At 48.5% G+C, this 22,407-nt stretch overlaps 1 protein-coding gene across 1 annotated transcript in view; it reads left to right on the top strand.

The window, feature by feature from the left end:
- The first annotated feature begins 3,868 nt into the window (after window positions 1-3,868).
- STMN4 (stathmin 4) overlaps window positions 3,869-22,407 on the top strand; it is an 81,467-nt gene continuing 62,928 nt past the window's right edge. The window contains exon 1 of the mRNA XM_033938564.1: window positions 3,869-4,039. The gene's annotated coding sequence lies outside the window, so the exon portion shown is untranslated. The remainder of the gene's footprint in view (window positions 4,040-22,407) is intronic.

Below are 22,407 nucleotides of genomic sequence, written 5' to 3'. Positions count from 1 at the left end.
TGGAAGACATTCACAAGATAGCTAGGAAAGGTGCAGTACTACTATTATTAATCAATTGTATTTCACTGATTGTCCAGCCCTCTTCTTTGTAAACCGCCTAGAAATCGTTTAGTTATGGCGGTATAGAAGAATAAAGTTGTGTTATGTTATGCTATGGTAGATGATTTTAATATGCTGGATGTTGATTGGATTGGGATCATCTAGAAGCAAGGAGATCTTGGATTCGCTACAGGAAGAATTGTTCTGGCAAATAGTAATAGAATTCACTTGGGATAGAACTATTTTTGGCTTGTGCTTACAAATGGGGGAAGTGTTCCTGAAGGGGGAAGGGTTCCTGAGGTTACAGTGGGTGATCATTTAGCAACTAGTGATCACAGAATGGTGAGGTTCAATATCAAAATGCAGGATGAGAGGACTTACTCAAGATTGAAGGTTCTAGACTTCAAAAGAACTAACTTTGTCAAGATGGGGGACCACCTCAGGGAAGAGTTAGTTGGATGGGAACAGCTGAATAAAGTAGAAAAGCAGTGGGTGAAAATGAAAGAAGCTATACTATAGGTGACAAATCTTTATGTTAGGAAAGTACATAAAAGGAAAAGAAAGGATGCTTTGGTTCTCAAATGCAGTAGCTGAAAAAGTGAGAAACAAAAGGTTATCCTTCATAAATTACAAGATGGTGCAGAAAGGAAGACAGACAAAAATATGTGGAAAAACTACAAGAAGCAGGGAAAGCTGTCAGAAAAACAAAGAAACAAATGGAATAAAAGCTAGCTGATAAGGTAAAACTGGGGGCAAAATGTTTTTTAGATATGTAAGTTATAGGAAGAAGTGTCAAAATGGCATAGTGAGGATCAATGGTGAGGGGGACAAATATGCAGGATCTGGCGAAGCTTGAAGAATGGTCTGGTAACTGGCAACTAAAAAATGCAGGGTCATGCACTTGGGCTGCAAAAATCCAGAACAGTATAGTATAGGAGGCGATGTACTTCTGTGTGCAGAAAAAGAGCGGAACTTGGGTGTGATTGTGTCTGATCTCAGGGTGGCAAAATAAGTAGAAAAAGAAATGGTCAGAGCCAGGAGGATGCTTGGCTGTTTAAGGAGAGGAATGGCCAGTAGGGAAAGGGAGGTGATCCATTATATAAGTCTCTGATGAGGCCCCATTTGGAATGTTGTGTGCAATTTTGGAGACCCCACCTTCAAAAAGATATAAATAGGATGGAGTTGGTCCAGAGGGTTGCTACAAAATTGGTTAATCATTTTTGGAGGAAAGATGGGAGAGAGGGGATATGATTAGAGACATTTAAATATCTCCGTGGCATTAATGTACAGGAAGTGAGTCTTTTTTTAAATGAGGGTAAACTCTGGAAGGAAAGGGCATAGGATGAAGTTAAGAGGTGATAGGCTCAGGAATAATGGTGGTAGATGTGTGGAATAGTCTCCCATAAGATCATAAGGATAGCCTTACTGGGTCAGACCAATGGTCCATCAAGCCCAGTAGCCCATTCTCACAGTGGCCAATCCAGGTCACTAGTACCTGGCCAAAACCCAAAGAGTAGCAACATTCCATGGAGGTAGTGAAAATTAAGACTGTATTTGAATTCAAGATAGCTTGGGACAGGCATGTAGAATCTCTTAGGGAGAGGAGGAGATAGCGGATGTTGTGGATGGGCAGATCGGATGGGCCATTCGGCTTTTATCTGCTGTCATGCTTCTATATTTCAATAAAAAGGCCTTAAAGTGCACTACTAGGCCACACACAGGTTAGCTTGGCCTGATTGCTCAATATTGGTGACACATGATTTAAAAAAGGGGTTTTGCTTCTGTACATGAGCTAACTGTGCCCAAAGCCTTGAGTAGATGGTGCACAACACATTTAAATCCCATGTTAATAAAGATATTAGATACTTAGTGCAGGTGCAGAGAAGTGGACACAAGACTAGTAGGCTGAACACAGGGGTTTTAATGCAAGCCCTGAAGGAGACTAAAGGTTTAGCTCATTCATCTGTGGTCAATGCTTATAAGGATTTTATACCTGTTTCTTCTCTTTACCGGACCCACTACTTTTTCTGACTCCATGGAGACAAAGTGATGAGCTCACTTTGAAAAAATGCCGGTTTCTGAGACCTCTTTTCTCTCTTACAATTGATATTTGCTGCATAAGTAAGAGGTTTATGGATTAAACTGTTATAGAGGGGCCAGAGCTTTGGAGAAGGAAGTTGAAACTGGAATGAAGGCTGAGAGGAGGACATGGGCTGGAAGGGGCAGATGAGATCTTAAAATTGCCTTGGATGGGAGAGAAAAGGCATGCATTAGAGAATGGAAGGTAGGAGTGAAAGTAAGAGCAAAAAGATGAGAAGACTGGAGAGAGGACTAGTGGATGAGCACTTGGAAATAAACTGGTAGCTGGGCACACATAATGGAAGAAAATGAAAGACAGCTTGAGAAACACAACAGCAGGCAGAGTGGAAGAGTCAAAGGAACGAGAGACAGAAAAGTAGGAAGAGCAATTTTTAGATTAAAGAGATGAAAACTTTTATCAAAGGACTGGCAGAAATGAGAGAGTAAAGAAGGGCTAGGGAAGTGTAAAGAAATGAGACGGGAAAAGGAGATGAAAAACAGAGAAGGAAATAAAACATGGAAATGATGGAGGGGGAAAAGGAATCAGGAGATAGACAAGGTGAAAGCGCAGGCAGAGTAAGTACAATATAAGAAAAAATGCCATTGTTAAAATAGGGACAACATATATCTATGCAGCTGTTTAAACTTTACATATGCATTTTATAATTTAATAAATAAAAATCAAGCAGTAGCCTAGGTTAAAAGAAAATAAATAAGGGGAATAACTAGAAACACAAAGAATTAAGGCTCCCTAAGGGTTTTTTTTAAATCACAGGTTGCTGCAGTAAAAGCTCCGATGCTCATAGAATTCCTATGAGTGTCGGAATTTTTACCGCAGCGACCCTTGATAAAAAAAAAATCCCTAACACACCTTGATAAAAGGGGGCCTAAAAAAATAAAAGTAGACCAATAATAAGAAAAAACAGAAGACAGTGAAAAAGAAGCTAGATAACTGCAAGCTCCCCCCAAAAAAGAGAGAAGAGAACAAAATATTAAACTGAGAAAATAAGGTAGGAAGCAAAATAGTAAATGGACAAGAACAAAAAAAGAGTCAAAAATGGAGGAGAACACCTCCTTCAAAATGGTGTTCTTCAGTTTATGGGCTCCTTTTACTAAGCTGCATTAGGGCTTTAACGCACGGAATAGTATGCGCTACAATGCCACACGCGCTAGACGCTAATACCAGCATTGAGCTGGCATTAGTTCTAGCCACACAGCACGGGATTAGCGCGTGTTAATCTGCTGCTGGGCTAAAAACGCTAGCGCACCTTAGTAAAAGGAGCCCTATGATCCAATTATGTACTCTTTGTTTAATTTTTTTTCCCTATCTGCTTGTGTTCCAATTATCATCAATAAAAATTATTTGAACATAAAAAAAAGATAGAAAGAAAGGAAAGGAAATCTCAATTATTAACGGAATCTGTCTCCATCCAGAGCTTGTCACATGATTTAATCAGGTGTCAGTGCAGCCATTAATTGTCTGTGTTCTAGTTACAGGAATTCTAAATGTAAATTATTGAATGCTTTACTTGAAAGAAAAGTATACAATGAGATATTTTTCCCCTTATGTATTATGAGAATGAATGCAGCTGTTAACATTTCTGTCTGTCTGTCTCCCTCTCTGTCTAATGTTTTCTTTTTTTGCTCTTTCTGCATTTGTCACCATTGTCACTGTTGAGAAAGAGAGGCTCTTGGAGTGACATCACTCTTGCCTGGAATGGCTTGCGAGGAGTTACTCAGGCAGCCCCAGTTCCCCAGAAGATGTTCTCCAATCGGAAAGCAGGGTGTCCTAATCCAATCCGATGGCTGGAAGATGATGTCATGGTGGGAGCCTGGCAGTGGTGCTGATGCTGGGAGCTGCCCGTAGCATCACAAACTGAACGAGTAAAGCTGAGAGCATCGTCCAGGTAACAGGCTCAGGGTAAGCAGCAAATACAATTCAAGTTTTATTTTACAACCTGGGTTAGAAAAGGGCATGAAGAAATCTGAAAAAAAGGGAATATTAAAACACAACGTTCCCGTTTTATTTGGTATTTCAAATGCAGGATGTCTGAAAGGTGGGGTCTGTTAGACCATATACTGTGGAACTTCATAACAAAAATTTCTTTTAGTGGGGAGGGTTGCCACACAAATGTTTATTTCGTATAAAGGATTCTCTGCTGTGAAGTAAAACCTACTTAAAAAAAATAAAATTACCTGTATCCAAAGTTCTGCCTCGGGTGGGTGGGAACCTGCTAGAAGCAGCCCTTTTCCTCTGTCTACAAGAGCTGAGAAAGAAACATTTCAGGTATATGGAGTCCTGCCGCTTTGTCGTTTCTAGTGATTTGCCTGTGTAGTAGAGGGCGAGGGGGGAGTCTTGCTTCTGGCAGCTCCTGATTGCAGGCGCTCCGCTCCGTAAGGACAGCTGCTGTCACTGCACTGAGGGGAACCCACCAGCATCACAGCAGTTCCCCTGACTCTGTACTCAGACAAGCAGAGCTGGGAGGCAATTCACATTACCACGATGAGAGAGGAATAACCATATACAGTGCTGCTGTCCTTCAAAGGGCAAAGATGAGGCTGTCCAGATATATATCTGTAGCAAAAACAGGCTGATTTCTTTTTCTCCGCTCTGATACTTTCATTCCCTATTTATTTCCATTTTGTTCTTTGTGTCTGGTCTCTTCACTTGCATTCTCTCTCTCTCCCAATTATACTTCCTATATGCACAAGGAAGTGTGTGGGGGAGCGGAGGTGGGGGGTGGGTGGAATTGGGGATATGGAGTTAAGGGAAAGGGATTTGCAAGAGAAGGTTATGGTTGTTATTGCAGAAGCCCTAGTTGTGATTTTTACCTGTGCAAATGCTGAATTTCCACTTGTATCTCAGATACATACAGGAATTTCTACAGATAAATCTGCAAAATGTGCACATGGGAAGGGGGTGTGGTCTGGTCATGCTTTGGGTGGGACTAGGATGGGGGTCAAAAAATACATGTGCATTCTCTATTTCAGAAGAAGAATGTGCAGCTACACTTGCCAGGACTGCCCCGAGTCAGAAATGTATCCCATGTGACATGCCCTCTAGAGTTCCAATCCTATCCACTGTTTTGCAGCCAATCGGGAAAGGCAATGGACAGGACACAGTTCGAGAGCCTCTTCCTCCCTTGTACCCTTGCTATGGCCCTGTGTCTAGGTTTTAGAAAAGTTCTTGTCTTGAGCAGCACTCATCTTGAAGGATTAGGTGGGCTGGGGTGGGGGGTCATCCCCTTTATCCCACATTATGTATTTTGCTCCCCCTAATAGACTGTGGTGCATAATTATGGCCTCTTAATTGGCAGCACTTAAATGTACAGGTTTCTAAAATGGCAGATACATATCTTTTTGTCAGTAGTTACATGTCTAAGTTCTAAAATGCAAGTATATATGTGTGCATATTGACCCTTAGATGTTTGTTTTTGACTTTAACAGTTGTAAATAGCTGTTTCCGCTGCAAATAGCCAGCACAGACATGTTCATTCCTTCTTGTATTTTGGAAAAGAAAAGGCTTTATTTTGGCAAATTATTTTCTAAAATACTACTTGAGTTTGATACGTCCCGACTTAAATGTCTCAATTCCAATTTCTACGTTCTATCTGAAATTTGCCTTTAAGAAAAATTACATTACATTACATTAGTGATTTCTATTCCGCCTGTGCCTTGCGGTTCTAAGCAGATTACAAATTAGAAGATATCTGGACATTTCCGAGAGAATTACATAACAAAGATTCAAGTAATTACAGAATACAGTGGAGAATAACAATGCATTTGGGTAACAGCGGGATCTGGATAGTCTCTATTGCTACCCATCAACTCCCTTTTCCCATAACCCACCCCCAAATGAGACCAGCACACTTCATTATGGAATATATAGCCGCAGCTCTTTATTAAATCCACCATAACAATAAATTAACATGAATAACATAAATAACATAACCTCATAAACATATTAACCCTCTATTAACAAACCACATCAGCAAGCTCCTCCCGAGCTACCCCTATGTAATCATTAACCTTTGCCCCCGACCCCGCCACAAACAGCAAGCGTCCGAGGGGTGGCATGACCTCATGCCCCTTTAACCCGGGTCACCTGACCCCAAGGCGCGGCTCCCAGCCGGCCCCCCGCTCATCGCCTGATGAGCCCCAGCACCCAGTAGCTCGGGAGACCCGCCTACCCGAGCTACCAAGGCCACCACCGCGGGAGGGTGGGAGGGAGAAAAACCGCCCTGGAGGACCTGAAAGAACCGAGTCCTCCAGGGTCCCGGTCTACTCGTTCCCTCTGCCCCACCCCTCCAACTCACTTCACCCTATCCTAGCCCTGCCTTTTGGCGGTAACCCCTCCCCAATTCCTTTAACTAAGTTTCCCTAACTAACGGTCCAATTCCCCCCCCCCCCCCACCTTGCCTTTCTGGCAACACGAGGCCTCCCAGCCCCGTGTTACCATACGCCCTTCGAGACAAGCTCTCGGGCTCCTTATAACAGCGGGATCTGGATAGTCTCTATTGCTACCCATCAACTCCCTTTTCCCATAACCCACCCCCAAATGAGACCAGCACACTTCATTATGGAATATATAGCCGCAGCTCTTTATTAAATCCACCATAACAATAAATTAACATGAATAACATAAATAACATAACCTCATAAACATATTAACCCTCTATTAACAAACCACATCAGCAAGCTCCTCCCGAGCTACCCCTATGTAATCATTAACCTTTGCCCCCGACCCCGCCACAAACAGCAAGCGTCCGAGGGGTGGCATGACCTCATGCCCCTTTAACCCGGGTCACCTGACCCCAAGGCGCGGCTCCCAGCCGGCCCCCCGCTCATCGCCTGATGAGCCCCAGCACCCAGTAGCTCGGGAGACCCGCCACAGGCCTGTAACCATACAGGCCCTCCCCCAAAGAAAAAGCTGCGGTTAACATCAGGCGCTAAGGACCCGCTCACAACAAGATGAAAAATCGTTAAGCAAAAGGTCCCAGCCCACCGCCGACAAATGAACCCCATCCCGGTGATATAAACCTGCGCACGTTACATCCACCCAGTCATGCAAAATCTGACAGCCACCATGACTCACCACCCACTTCCCAACCTGTCTATTGAGCTTGGCCAACCCCCTTGTCCAACGCCGCGACTCTAAACGACTAGGGCGCGGAACAATATCCGACCACACAACCAACACCCCCGGGAACCAATCAAGCACCACCCTCAAGTCGTCCTTAATCATATTCACTAAATCCTTCCCTGCACAATTATCCACATCATTACCCCCCAAATGAATCAAAAGAATGTCGGGATGAAGAGGCCGAGACCGCAGATCCTGTAACAAATACAGCAGTTGTCTCCACCGCATCCCTCGCTGTCCCCACCAGGAAACCCGAAGTCCAAGATGAGCAAGACCAAGGTGACGCCCTCCAGGGCGGACGAGCGCACGTTCAGCCGCCCAATGGACAAAAGAATGGCCCACAATCCAGAGGGAGGAAGATCGGCTTCGGGGAGCTGAAAGAAAAACCAAGCAAAATAACACTCAGCATCATATACCCCCTTTTGTAACTCACTATTGAGAACCCCTCCCCGCACCCTGCCCTACCCCAGAGACCCCCCGACGAATATAACCGCGAAAGGCATCAGATACCCAACGACCCAATCTCTGAATACCTTCCCCTGACATACCCGCCAAACTAGCACTCGTTGCGGCACCAATCCGGAAGGAGTGAGTCCCGAAGGCACCCGGATTCTCTCCACAACGAACTAAAGCCAAACTCTGAACTGCTCGAAATTGATATCGCGTCAGAGGGGCACCGGACGCGTGAACGAATAATATCTGGGGATCCACTGGACGAATGGCCATATACTCCCGCAATCGCACCACCGGACAGGACAAACAGCCAGTCACTGCATGCAGCACAACCCAGTGACCAAGACCACACTGATCTGTCTTGGAACTCACAACATATAAACGTAACACTGTGTCTTGAAAATCACGTGCTGCACCAAAAGCCCACGAGACCCAACGGGAGAAGATGGACATACTAACAACTCACCGACCCGCAAAGCCCCAAAAAAAAGCAATAGCGAAAGCTGCTCGAAACAAACAAACTTCAAAAGGCGAACTGGCAACCTCCGGTAACGCAGCTAGCAACCGAAGGAGCAATTCGTGAGTAATGGGTAATCGCGAATCCCGGGTACGAGGTAGCACCCGCCCCATGGCTCGCAATAACCTCTGCACCATGAACCCCGAAACCGGACAAACCCAACCCAGGGCCCTGCAGAAAAAGGCAAAACCCGCCAATTGCCCACGTACAACCCCACGAGAAACTTGATCCTGAAAAGCAGACAGCACGAAATCCTCCAACAAGGATTCGGCCACATCTCCCGGGCACCAGCCCCTAGCAGCTAAGAAAGCCGCCACGGACCGAAACCCCGCCGAATAGCGTGCCCAAGTAGAAGGGGCTACCGACAAACGGAGCATCTCCCAGACTCCTTCCCGACCAGGCTCCACAAATGAACAGGGATCGGCAAACCTTCTGCGCGCGCTCCGGGCGCCAGTCGACGAAACTGCAAAAAATTAAAACGAGACAAAGCATCAGCAATGCCATTTTGGAAACCCGGAACATGACGCGCACGAATAAAGAGATTCAGCCGCAGACAACGCAAAACTAACTCTCGCATTAGCGCATTAACAGCCAAACAACGAGCCGCCTGACGATTAACAACCTCCACGACTCCCAGATTGTCACACCAAAAAACCACCCGACGATCATGAAAAATTTCCGACCAAAGCTCAACCGCCACTAACAACGGAAACAATTCCAACAAAGTAATGTTTTTTGTGATGCCCGACCGCACCCATTCGGCCGGCCAACGCTCGGCACACCAATCACCATTAAAGAACAAGCCAAAACCCACACCCCCAGCCGCATCAGAAAAGAGATTCAAGTCAACGCTCGAGACCTCCGGCGCCAACATAGGAACAGTCCCATTAAAATCTTTGAGAAAAACAGACCACATGCGAAGATCAGCCCTCACTCCCGCTGAAAGACGCAGAAAGTGTCTGCTACCTCGAACCCCCGCTGTGGAAGCCGCCAACCTGCGAGAAAAAGCCCTACCCATAGGCAGCACCCTACAAGCAAAATTAAGAGAGCCCAACAAGGATTGAACAGCATGCAACGTAGACTTGGGAGTAGATACCACCTGCTCGATTAGGCTAAGCAACTGACGAACCTTCACCGCAGGAAGGCGAGTAACCATAGCCTCAGAATCCAACTCTATCCCCAAAAACACCAAGGAAGTAACCGGCCCCTCAGATTTCTCAGAAGCTAAAGGAACACCAAAATCGTCCGCCATCCTCTCGAACAACAATTTGAGGCGGGCACAAAATCCAGTACCTCCCGCACCAATAAACAAAAAATCATCTAAATAATGCACAATGGAATCCACTCCAACTTTCTGAACCAAAACCCAATGCAAGAAAGAACTAAACATCTCAAAATACGCACAAGAAATGGAGCAACCCATGGGCAAACAACGATCGTAAAAATACGAACCCTCAAAACGAAAACCCAACAGCGGGTAGGACCGAGGATGGATAGGCAACAAACGGAAAGCCGATTCGATATCCACCTTCGCCAACTGAGCACCCCGCCCAGCACTAACAATAAGCCGAAGAGCACTATCGAACGACGCATAACGAACTGAACAGAGGTGACGCGGAATGCCATCGTTAACCGACTGCCCTAAGGGCCGAGACAAATTGTGAATTAAACGAAACTGACCGGGAACCTTCTTAGGTATAACAGCAAGAGGCGAAAGCTGCATCGGCGAAAAAGGAGGCTCCCGAAAGGGGCCTGCAATACGCCCCAAACGAATCTCCTCTGCCAACTTGCCCCAAACCACGCACCGCAGTCGGGAAACCGAGGAAGAATTTTGAACCCGCGCCTCCTGCAACACACCTAAAAAAGGAATCTCAAACCCTCCAGTAAAACCAACTTCCAACATGACAGCCTCCTTTCGACGCCCATAACTCCTCAACCATGGGCGCAAGGCATCAACATGAATCGGGGTAGGCAAAGAGACCACAAAATTACTTTCCCGGTCCAGCAGCTGCCCCCCCAACACGCTTGGGGCATTTAACGGCCGCATGTGGCTGACCGCAACTGGAGCAGGCATGACGAAATTTACAGTCGGGAAAAGGACAGGTGGTTTTATTGAATTTCCAACATACGTCGGCACCTGCTGAGGATGTCCCCCCCGACCCCCCACGAAAGGGCCGCCCACTGCCAACACCCCCTGTGGGGCGAACGGTCGTACCCGATATAGATTTGGAGGCCATATGGGTGAGCCATAAATTAACATCTTGGGTACCCCAAGACATAAAACTATTTTCCTCCATTTTATCTCTAAAAGCCTCGTCGTAATTTAACCAGGCCCAGCCTCCGAAACGTTGATAAGAGTCTAAAATGGAGTCCGCATAAGCCAGCAGCAGGCCGTAATCCGACGGATGAGACCTACCCCAGACACTCGCAAGCCGCAAAAACGCGCGGACCCAGTTAATAATTGAACGAGCTACCGGAAAAGGTTTAAAATCTTTTCTATCCCGTTTTGCCTTCCTACGACTCCGCTTATGAACTCTACCTTCCAAAAGGCGAAAAATATCCAGGCAGGACCGCCTCCGAATCTTCCGCCGCAAATCCCGCGGTACCTTTTCCCACAACTCCGTAAGAGCCACCAACGCCGGAGTACCCCTAACCTCTCCCGTAGTGACCTCCCCACCACCCCCACCTGAAGGACCCGCGGCAGACGACGAGGAAGACGAGTCCTCCGACGAAGAAGACCCGGACGAAGAGGAAGAAGACCCCCTACGGCGATGCCTACGCTTCTTACGCCGCGCCTTACCCCCCCCCAGCAACCTGAGCAGGCGCCTTGTTACCCGGAGTAGAAGTTCCCGGAACACCAGCAGTCACTCCAGTGATGTCTCGATCAGCAGTCCCGGCCGCCGCTGGGAAACTGGACACCAACACTGAACCGCCACGAACAGCAACTTCAGGCCTCTCAGACGCACTCGGTGTAGAACCCGTGGCGCCCCCGCCAGCAGCCACAGTAGCTCTCAGCGCCAAGTCACGCTCAGAAGTGGAACATCCTGGTCTCTCCATCGATCCCGAACTTCCAGCTGCACTCAGGCCCTCCGTCTGAACGACCTGTCCACCAGGAAGGATGCACGAAACCTGCGGAGACCAAGCAGAAAAGGAGGCAGGACCAGGAAAGCAAGCTCCAGGCACACCAACCGGGACCCCCCAACCCCCTCCAAACCCACCTCCAGGAACCATCCCCCATGCCATGCTCCCTGGAACACCCCCCCCCCAGTGCGAAGCAGACGGCCCCGCACCACTAACAGAAGAGCCGGAACCCCAGGAAACCGGTCCCCAAGTGGACGGCCAGCTTGTAGGATAAAACCCGGACCCTGTCCCAACAGACCCTCCATAGGGGGTATGCAAAAACCCGGGAGCGCTGGACCCCCTCCCCATGGCAAACAACCCAGGAGACCCACCAGGCTCACCACCGCCCCCTGTTACGCCCTCTGAGGAAGCCGCCCCATCTCCCACAACCCCTGACAAGGAAGACCCCAAGGCAGACAGCTCGCTGGGGATCTCCCTGGTAGCCGAAACCGCCCGACTAACAGAAGAGCCCGCACCTCCAACCATCTCCCTGCTAACAGGCTGTTCCTCTGACACCCTGGTCAAATTCTCCTCCAGTAAAGAAGCCACGCCCCCCGACGAACTGCGACCGGCCTGAACAGCTCCCCTCCCGCTGCCCGACAACCCTGCCTGCTGACTAACCTTCCCGGCGGTACGTGCCGAAGCGGATCTACTGGTTTTAGCCCCGCTAGCACAAACACGGGCCAAAACCGACAGCGCTTGAATTTTGGAGCGCCGCGTGGGCCGCGAACGCTCCGCAACATGCCCCACACCCACCTGCTCCGATGGCTCCTCAGAGAACGAGTCACCAGCCAGCAAGGACAGCTCTGCCTCATCCACCACCGCCCCAACGCTAACCCGACCGTCCGCAGCCATGGAAACGCAGGAACGCTGGTGAGAGAAAAACCGCCCTGGAGGACCTGAAAGAACCGAGTCCTCCAGGGTCCCGGTCTACTCGTTCCCTCTGCCCCACCCCTCCAACTCACTTCACCCTATCCTAGCCCTGCCTTTTGGCGGTAACCCCTCCCCAATTCCTTTAACTAAGTTTCCCTAACTAACGGTCCAATTCCCCCCCCCCCCCCACCTTGCCTTTCTGGCAACACGAGGCCTCCCAGCCCCGTGTTACCATACGCCCTTCGAGACAAGCTCTCGGGCTCCTTATAACAGAAGATAATTACATAACATTGAAGGAAGAAGTTTACTGGATACAGATGGTGGTTGCTTATTTAGGTATCTGAATATATATTGGAGGTATGGTTTGTGAGGAGTTGACTAATGTGGTATTCACGAGGGAGTATGCATGTGCGACTAGGGTGGAGGTTAGTATGTAGGGAAGTGTTTTTTGAATAGAAATGTTTTAGCAATGGTGTTCCTATTATCTGTGGGGGTCTGATATTCAAATGCCGGCAATGAGTGCATTTCTCACCGCCGACAGAGTTATTCCAGGACCTTTGCGGGCTTCTGCTTTGAATATCTGGTTATTTTTAAGCTGGCAAGCGCCTAGCTGCTTGAGTAGATATTCAGCACTTTTAAGTGGCTGTGGGCTGGCATATAAAAATAGGGCAGATTTTTAGGTCATCCCATTTATGCGATAATCCTGGCTGCTTAAGGGATGAACATCAGCCCTTAAGCAGCCAAGTGCTGACTCTGCTCAAAGAATGCCTGAACATAGCCATTTTAGAGTGAATTTCAGTGGCACTTAGCCATTTAAATACCGCTGAAAATTAGCGGCTAGCCCTGAACAAACATTTAATTGGTCAGCAGCCTGATAAATTGCTTTGAATATCAGCCCCTGCATTTCTAATTGTACTCGCATGCACATTTGCAAAGGGAAATGAAAGTTATGTTTTAAGAGATTCTCTATTCCTCTGTCTACTTTTCTCCCCTTCCTGCCTCCACCCTCCTTCCAAATGAAAAGGAATGAGCAGCATGAAAACCTATTGTATTGGACTCCAGACAGTAAATTAGAAACACCATGATCAAAGGTACAGTGAGCAGGAGATCCTTGTCACATTTCTATAGAGCTACAGACCACAATGGAAAAGCCATCTTGGAAGCCATTCATTCAGATGTAGCGCTGTTTGAGGCAGGACACAACTAAGGGCCCTTCAGGTAATAAGAAAGCATCACCCCCAGCAACTTCTTTCTCAGTCAGGGAGGATATCGGAGCTGCAAGCAGTGGCCATGGCTGGAGGAAGGATCCTAGCCATTATTTCTTTCCAATTGGAATCATCCTTCCCCCTTTTGGCTTGAAATATTTATTTCATGTTATGGGAAGGAATTCATCAGCTGATACAGGCACACAATAGAATGGGACCTCTGACTAGAAACCAAACATGGGAGGGGAAGGGAGGGGAAAGGAGCAAGGGCTGGCTGTTGTGATGCAAGTGATTGACTGCCTTTGATTCCAGCGGTCCTGCTCTCACTGTAAGCTCGCTTTTGGGGGCGCTGGCCTCTCTTGCTGTGAGCTCCAGATGAAGTCACCCTGCATTATGCAGACCGCTCTTTCTTTATCTTCAGTGTTAACTGGTGCGAGATGATGTAAGGCAGTTTCTGTGGTAAAGTGGGAGGTGGAATTATATGAAAATCAATGGCAATCTACATTATTCTTCTCTCTTGAAACGTGCCAAGATACATGAATAATATGAAATCAATGAGCTTTTAGTTATAAAATGTGTAGGTGGTGGTTGGGGTATTATTAATGCTTGGAGGTAGTTTAAGCATAGTGGAGGGAGGGGCTGGCCCAGTTTTCTAAATAATTCTATCTATGCATCTCCCTGGTGACCTTCACTACCTACATGCCTGTTATTCCAGTTGTGGAAAACACAGGATGAATTTTATGCAGGTCATTTCACAGTATATGCAGGTGTTTGCACATAAAATATTGCTTTTAAAATGCACCTCCACCCATACAAGCCCATGTAGTGACGAGACTTTGCATAATTTTAGGTGACCTGGGCTTAGGCATGTTAGGAGCATAGCTTGGACAGAGTGCAGGTGGAGTCGCAAATAATTCACGTTTAGTTCAATACTCAAAAGCATTAACCTGATTAGTGGCACCTGCTATCTGGATAAGTGCCATTGACTGGGATGACCTGCTGATTTTCAGCAGCACAGTCTGGATAATTCTGCTAAGAATCATTATAGACCGCCCTGGTGCTGTTTTCAAAAGCACCAGTGTAGTGCACGGGTGAGCATGAAATTGGTTAGCGGTGATAGTCAGACAATGGCTGGCATTGAATACCAGGGAGTATTTTTAAACCTTGCAGCTGGCAGATTAAAATGAAATGAGATCTACATGGGGCAGGGGCAGGGGCACGGGGCAGGAGCGTAGGAAGATCGCTCCTGCCCCGAAAGCCCGCTAGACCACCAGGTAAGGCCGGGATGCCAGGGGAAAGGCGGGAGGGAGGCGGGGGTGGGTCAGAGCCGGCTCAGAAGATATTCGCGATATTTCACCATTTGCGGTCCAGCTCTGCCCCTATCCCCCGCGAATCCGGAGGGAGAAGTGTATAGTCAGTGTCATAGCAAAGGTGGGAAGCACTGGGGCGGAGGCTCCCCCGCCTTCTTCTCCACCCCTACTCCTTCCCCATGCCCCTTTGCTGCGTGCGCTCCTTCCCTCCCCTGTGTACCTCTTTAACTTTTCCAATGTGAGCAGCATCTCCAACCTGCTGCCCGTGCCAGCCTTGGCTCTCCCTCTAATTAGGGTTGCCAGATTTTCCATTCGGAAAATCCGGACCCCCTAGCCCCTAGTATGTCGGCATTCGTTTTCTCATACCTATAGCTTAAACATAAACTCGCCCGCCAAAAAGAAAAATTAAGTCGATCACAATTTTTCCAATTGCAAGTTATCATCTGCATGGCTACCCCAGTCATAATCAGAAAAAGCCGGCATTTATAGCGGTCCATGCTGGGCTTAATATACAGTAATGTTCCACATATAACTACCTCATAAGTCAATGGAATTGTAGATTCCAATATGTGGGGGCTGTTTGCGCTGAACAGAGCGTCGCGATGGCCACGAAGACGGTCCGAAAGGAGCGGGAGAAGAGCAAGCCGCCAGAGCAAAAAATGGCGGACCACGTGGCTCCCCCCTCGCCGGAGGCTCCTCATTCTTCCTGGGTGTCGGCGGTGACAGTGGAGGTCCAGGCAGCACTTGAAAGTTCTCTTGGGGACAAGCTGCAGCGTATCCTGGATAAATTGGACACCTTAGACCAGCGTTTTGCCTCCCTGACATCAGAGGTTAAAGAGACACAGCAGAGAGTGAGTGTTACTGAAGATACAGTCCAGAGGCTTTCCCAGGAGCAGTCAGCTCATGCTACTGCCATGGCTGTATTAAGAGCTAAGGTGGATGACCTGGAGAACCGGTCCCGCCGAAATAACCTCCGTTTTGTGGGTCTGCCCGAGTCGGTGCGGGACGTGGAGCTGGGGGCGCTGTTGGAACGATGGCTGCCTGAGTCCTTATCCTTACCTTCCTCCTCGGGCCCCTTGCGGGTGGAGCGGGCGCATCGCTTGGGGCAACGGAAAGAGAATGCTGACCGGCCCAGAGTGGTCATATGCCGTATTTTGAACTATCACCATAAGTTGGAGGTCCTGCGTGCGTTGCGGCAAGGCAAGAAGCTTCTGTATGACAACCGACCCGTTCTTTGCTTTCAGGACTACTCTGCGGAGGTCTCTCAGGCACGGCGCCGGTTTTCTCCTTTGTGCACCCGTCTCATCCAGCGCCACATTGCCTTTTCCTTGCAGTATCCGGCTCGCTTGCGGGTGACCCATCTGGGAAGAGCTCATCACTTTGACACCGTGGAGGCGGCACAGCGGTTCGTGACGGAGATGATGCCTGAAGATCCGGCGCAGGGAGCTGACGGGGACTGAGATGTCTGAATTTCCGAGGACTGCACTGTAGTTCGGGTTTGGACTAGTGGAATGGTCTTTTCTATATATTTTCATTCCCTCTGACTAGGGACCTTAGGTCCCCCTATGAGTGGGCAAGGCTGGTGTGTGTGAGGCGGGAGGGGGGTTAGATAAGCTTGTCCTGCCGGTGACGGCAAAGGGGCTTTCTGGATTGTGTGTTTCTCTTGGTTCCTCTTCTCTACTTTCTGTGGGGTCTTCCCTGGGGTGTTTGGCCTGTTCCTGGCCCATATTGTTCTGTATCCCATGGGGACTTAGCTGGAAGTGTGTGGATGCATGTGGGTGATGAGGCTGTGGGGATCGGGGAGGGGATGGGCGGTTTGAGTGCTCTGGGGGGCTTTGGCTGCTGGATTTGTTCTTTGGTATTTTCTGCATTTGGGGTATGCGGCCCGGGGGTTATTGGCTAGTGATCCCGTGGGAGGGTGTTCATGGTTTCCTGGAAGTGATGCCCTTTTTAGGGTGTCTTGGGTGTAGGTTGGGTGAGGGTAGGTTGTGCAGGGGGGATGGGAGGGAGGGGAGGGGTTGGGGGGTGGGGGGAGGTTGAGCAGGATCTCGGGGATTCTGCGGTTGGGTTACTTGGGGTATCTTGTGGGGGTGGGGAGGGGGGGTTGAGGGGTTCGGATCTGGATTGGGGGCAGGGGAATGGCTCGCTTCATGGGACAGGTGGCTGCTTGATACTGGAGAAGTGGTGGCTGGGACGCTTCTCTGGTACTGTACTGGTTTCTTTTCATTGTTCTATATTTCTACTAAGTGAACTACTTTGGACTATACTTTAACTTCTTGGAATGTTGGGGGGATTCACTCTCCTATTAAGCGTTCAAAAATTTTACAGCGTTTGAATCGTTCTAAAACTTCCATTGCCTTTTTACAGGAGACCCGATTGTCCTCAGCGGAACATGCTAAGCTCTGCACCTGGTGGGTGGGTACCCATTTGGAGGCACCCGCAGTCGGGGGAAAGGGAGGCGTTATTATTCTGATCCGTAAGGGTCTTCGTCTTCAAACCCGGAGGGTACTCCGAGACCCTAGTGGGCGTTACATAGTCGCCTTAGTGTTGCTCGATAATCGGCCTCTCTTGCTCTTTAATGTCTATGCCCCTAACAATCCCTCGGCCAGGTTTTTTCGGGGGCTTCGCAATCAACTCTTGCAGTTTGGCGACGTGCCAATGCTGGTGGGCGGGGACTTCAACGAGGTACCGGATCCTAAGATGGACCGCTCTGCTTCTTCGGGCAGAGAGACCGCCAAACTGTGTACGGGTGCCCAGCTCCTGGAATCTACCCTGGGGTTGCTTGATGTGTGGAGGGTGCTACACCCCTTGGAGAGGGATTATTCCCATTTATCCAGGGCGCATGGGACGCTTTCCCGAATTGATTTTATTCTTATTTCCCGAGATCTACTTCCCCGGGTGTCAGGGGTGTATATGGGACCCATTGAAATATCTGACCACGCCTGGGTGGGATTTCGGTGGACCTGGGGCGATTCTCCGTTCCCTAGGGGGCCTTGGCGGTTTCCGTGTCATCTGTATAAGGATGCCCGTTTTCAAGAGTTTTTGATACAGCGCTGGCGCGATTTTCAACACAATAACCTGCAGCATCGCGATGACCCCATTCTCTATTGGGAGACAGCTAAGGCTGTTTTACGGGGGGATGTCATTGCTTTTGTGGCCCGGGAGTCGAAGCTTAAGTTTAGGACGGTTTTGGCTTTGGAGCGAAAGGCGACTATGCTGCGAAGGCAGTACGGCAGGACACCCTCCTTCCTGCTTCGGACGCAGTTATTGGAGATCCAGCAGGAACTGAATGAATTATTGCATCTCCGGGCTATGCGGACACGGGCGTATTTTAAGTTTCATTTATTTCGGTTTGTGAATAAGAGCAGCAGATTGTTGGCCCGCATGGCGCATCCCCGGGGGGGACCTGAGGGCGTATCTGCTCTTCGGGACTCTTTGGGGGTGCTGCATCACCGGCCGGAGGAGATCTGTGAGCTGTTGCGGGCATTTTTTGCTGAAGTGTATACAGATGCCAGTTCTAAGATTTTGGATGGACAACTCTATCTTGACAGCCTCGACTTGCCCTGTTTCTCTCGGAGGGATGTTGCCGCTTTGGATCTTCCCATTGCTGTAGAGGAGGTAGAGTGGGCGATAGGGGTCAGCCCGTTAGGAAAGGCGCCGGGCCCGGATGGGTATCGGAGTGAGTTCTATAAATTGTTGGTGACGGAGATAGCGCCGGTGCTGGCTGAAGTTTACAATCTGAGTGTTGCTAAGGGCTTTCTTCCACGTTACGTGAATATGGCATCTATTATAGTTCTCCCAAAGCCCGGTAAGGACCCTCTTTTACCTGAATCGTACCGTCCCATTTCATTGTTGAATTACGAGGCGAAGCTTTTGGCAAAAATTCTGGCTACTCACCTGGCGCGCGTCTTGCCCTCGGTGATCTCGGACTCGCAGGTGGGGTTTGTGCGGGATCGCCCTGTAGCAAAGAATATCCGGCGTATCTTGTTGGCTCTGGAACGGGTGGGACAGGAGGGTAGCCCATCCATGCTTATTAGCTTTGACGCCGAGAAGGCTTTCGATAAAGTGCGGTGGGGTTACCTCTTTGCGGTGCTTAGGACGTATGGTTTGGGCCCTTTCTTTTTTGGTGCGATACAGGCGCTGTATAGTGATCCAGCTGCGCGGATTTTGGTTAATGGGACTTTCTCGGGTTTTTTTAACATTTCTCGAGGGACTCGTCAGGGCTGCCCCCTGTCGCCGCTTTTGTTTGTGCTTTCTTTAGATCCTCTACTTCGTGAGCTTCAGGCCAATGTGGATATTCGGGGACTGGCATTGGGAGATTCCCATTTTAAACTTGCGGCGTTCGCGGATGATCTTTTGGTCCTTTTAACGGACCCGCAGCATTCCTTGCCCGTGTTGCTGGAGAGCCTTCGGGAATATGGGGATTTCTCCGGTTTTGCCTTGAACTTCGCGAAATCTGAGGCTTTGGCTTCCTCAGCTCACCTTCAGCAGTTTTGGGGGGATCGTTTTCCGTTGCGCTGGGCTGACTCCTCTTTTCGCTACTTGGGGATCAGGCTGACTATGGATGTGGCCCGCCTGTATCGCCTTAACATAGATAAACTTCTCGCTGATACCAATCTGTTGCTGGCCAAATGGCAGGAGCTCCCTCTGTCTTTGTTGGGTAAAATTCACTTATTCCGTATGGTCGTGTTCCCGAGATGGCTTTACGTTCTCCAGACTCTTCCCCTTTCCTTGTTGCAGAGGGATATTCGATCTCTCACCTCCATGCTGTCTCGGTTCTGTTGGGGAGGGCGGAGACCTAAACTGAAATGGTCATTGTTGGTGGGGCCCGCCTCTGGGGGTGGTTTAGGGGTGCCCGACATCAGGGTTTATAACCAGGCTTGTTTGTTGCGCCATGTTAGTGATTGGGTGTTGGGCACCTCTTTCTATACGGATCTTTCTATGGAACGGGATTATTTCTATCCACTTCACCTTTTGTATCTCCTCCATGCCCCTTTATCCAAATTGCCGAGATCCTGTAAGCGTAGCATTCTGTTTCGGTCTCTGTGGACAGTGTGGCATCAGACCCTTCGGCTGTGGAATCAGGACTCCCATACTAGCACCCTTTTGCCTTTGGTGGGGAACTTGGCTTTTCCTCCGGGGGTTGGTCCTTCTGTTTTTGGTCGTTGGAGGGCTCGGGGGGTGGAGCAGTTGCGGCATGTTCTGCAGGAGAATGGGTCTCTTCTTACTTGTGCTGAGTTAGAGGGGAGGGGGGTTCCTGAGATTGGCCTTCCTTTTGCCTATTGTCAACTTAGCCATTATGTGGCTTCTCTCCCGGGGAGTTCCTTGCAAGGGGATTTTGGGACCCGGCTCTGTACTTTTTTGACAGCTGATCCGGATACTAGGGTCTCTATCTCCTCTTTCCATCGTCAGATAATGACATTTCGCCCACCTAGGGTTTTTCCTGATATTTTGGAGGCCTGGCAGCGGGACTTGGGCAGGGACTTGGGGGATCACTTTTTGTTGAAAATCCTGAAACGTACTTCGGGTTTAGTGCATAGTGCTGAACTACGTGAATGTCACTTTTGCACTGTCCTGCGGGCCTATGCTTCCCAAAGCCAGGCTTACCATATGGGATGTATTGGTACTCAATTGTGTACCCGCTGTTCGGTGGAGGTTAATTCTTACTTTCATGGAATTTGGAGCTGCCAGGGGATTCAGGCCTTTTGGAAGGCATTGGCCTCCTTTTTACAGGGCTTGTTACAAACCTCTGTGCCAGTCTCGGTGCTACCTATGTTGTTTGCTCAATTTTCCTTCCTTTCTATGTATACGTCTTTTGAAAAATTATTTCTTAGTAAATGTTTTATTTTGGGGAAGAAATGTATTTTATGTTGCTGGCTTTCTCCTGAGCCCCCCTCCTTTTGGCTGTGGAGGAATCGACTACACGAACTTATGGGCTGGGAGGCCCGATTAGCTTGTTTTTCCCGTCGCCGGAGCAGAGACTTTGTTCACACATGGACTCCGTATTTGAACATTTTAACCCCTGAAAGTCGCAGCCGCATATTGAATAGACTCCATCTGTGAGTCAGTGCCTTTCTTTCTCAATGCTGTTCCCTGCCTGAGAGTTGTATGTTCATTGGGGGTGGGTGGGTGGGGTGGGGGGGGGGGTGTTCTCTCTGTGGGGTGGGGGTGGGGTTCGATCGTGGGGGACATCAGAGTCCAGTCCTCCGCGGATATGGTTGGGTGACATAATATAACATGTTTTTTTTTTCCTACTGTTGTACTTCCTGTTGTTATTGCATAATAAAACAGATTTGAACATAAACTGCAGGGGGGCCGACTCAGAAATAACAAAAGAAAGTACTTTTTCATTGAGAGGGTGGTAATTAACTGGAATGCCCTCCCAAGAGAGGTGAAGGGGCTGAAAATGGTAACTGAATGGGATAAACATAATATGAAGTTCAATATGAAAGGCTTGGAACCAAACAAGCTTAGTGGTGTTATATGGTAACACTAGTAATTGAGAAGCAAAGCCAGTGCTGGGCATATTTCTACGGTCTCTGTCCGACAGATCAGGATGGGTTGAAGTTAGCTTTGATGGCAACTCCAGAAGTGGGGCCCCCCAAATAGCATAGACAAATCAAGTATAGTTATGTTTGCTTATCACATCCAACTATATGAATTTATCTTTTTGGGTAGACTGGATGGACTGTGTGGGTCTGTATCTGCTGTCATCTACTACAGTATGGTACTATGTTATAAACTTATTCTCATACGGCCCGATTTTCAGCCACCAGCTTTATATGGATTTCCTGATATACAGGGCCGGTGAAAACATACACAGTTATCTTAGCCAGTTAAGTGCTAAAAATTGACACTTACGCAGAACACCCCCAAAATAGCCAGTTTGGGCTTAGCTGGTAACCAAGCATTTTGAGAGGTACTATTCGGATAAGTGCCTCTGAAATGCCTGACTAGCCATGGAATGACAATTTAAATGGCCAGGAGCTTCTCCTGGCTGTTTAAATTGTTTTGAAATACAGACCCATAGGGGCTCATAATCGAAACACATCTAAAATCCCGCCTAAATTGACACTTGGACGATCAAAAAGACAAGTCGTCCAAGTGCTGATAACCAAAATGGGTTTTAAAAACAGATTAGGCCTCTTCAGTGCTGCTGTACACCCAGAGCTGAAAGGGGTATTTTAGGAGGAGTGGTCAGGGCAGGATCTGGGCGAGACGTGGGCTGTCCTAGACTTAGTCGTACTGCAAGTATAACCGAAAATGTAACGAGGCTGCCTGGACGGAACTTGTAAGTTGTGGCTTAGGCGATGTAAAAGCAGGTCTAAGTACCCAGAAGGTAATCGCTAGTTGCCCAAAGTCAGCAGTGTGACCAGATAACCACTGCAGACACAAATTATAGACCCCCACACACTCCCCCAGAGAGCCAGGCAGACCTACGGCGCATTCCAAAAATCAATTAAAACCGTTCTATTTGACAAATTCATAGCCTAAACAGATAACCCTCTCTCACTATGATATTTCCCCTTTTCAAACCTGATGTAATTTCTCATGAATCTCCAATTTCTTATGTAACATTTCTCCTCTTGCATTCTGTAATTCACTGATTGTCCAGTCTTCTTTCGATGTGAACTGCCTAGAAGTCATTTGACTATGGCGGTATAGAAA

The sequence above is a fragment of the Geotrypetes seraphini genome, chromosome 3, assembly GCF_902459505.1.
Source record: "Geotrypetes seraphini chromosome 3, aGeoSer1.1, whole genome shotgun sequence".
Taxonomy (NCBI): Eukaryota; Metazoa; Chordata; class Amphibia; order Gymnophiona; family Dermophiidae; genus Geotrypetes; species Geotrypetes seraphini.
Note: the sequence above shows the minus strand (reverse complement) of the source record. Positions and strands in the feature narration are given on the sequence as shown.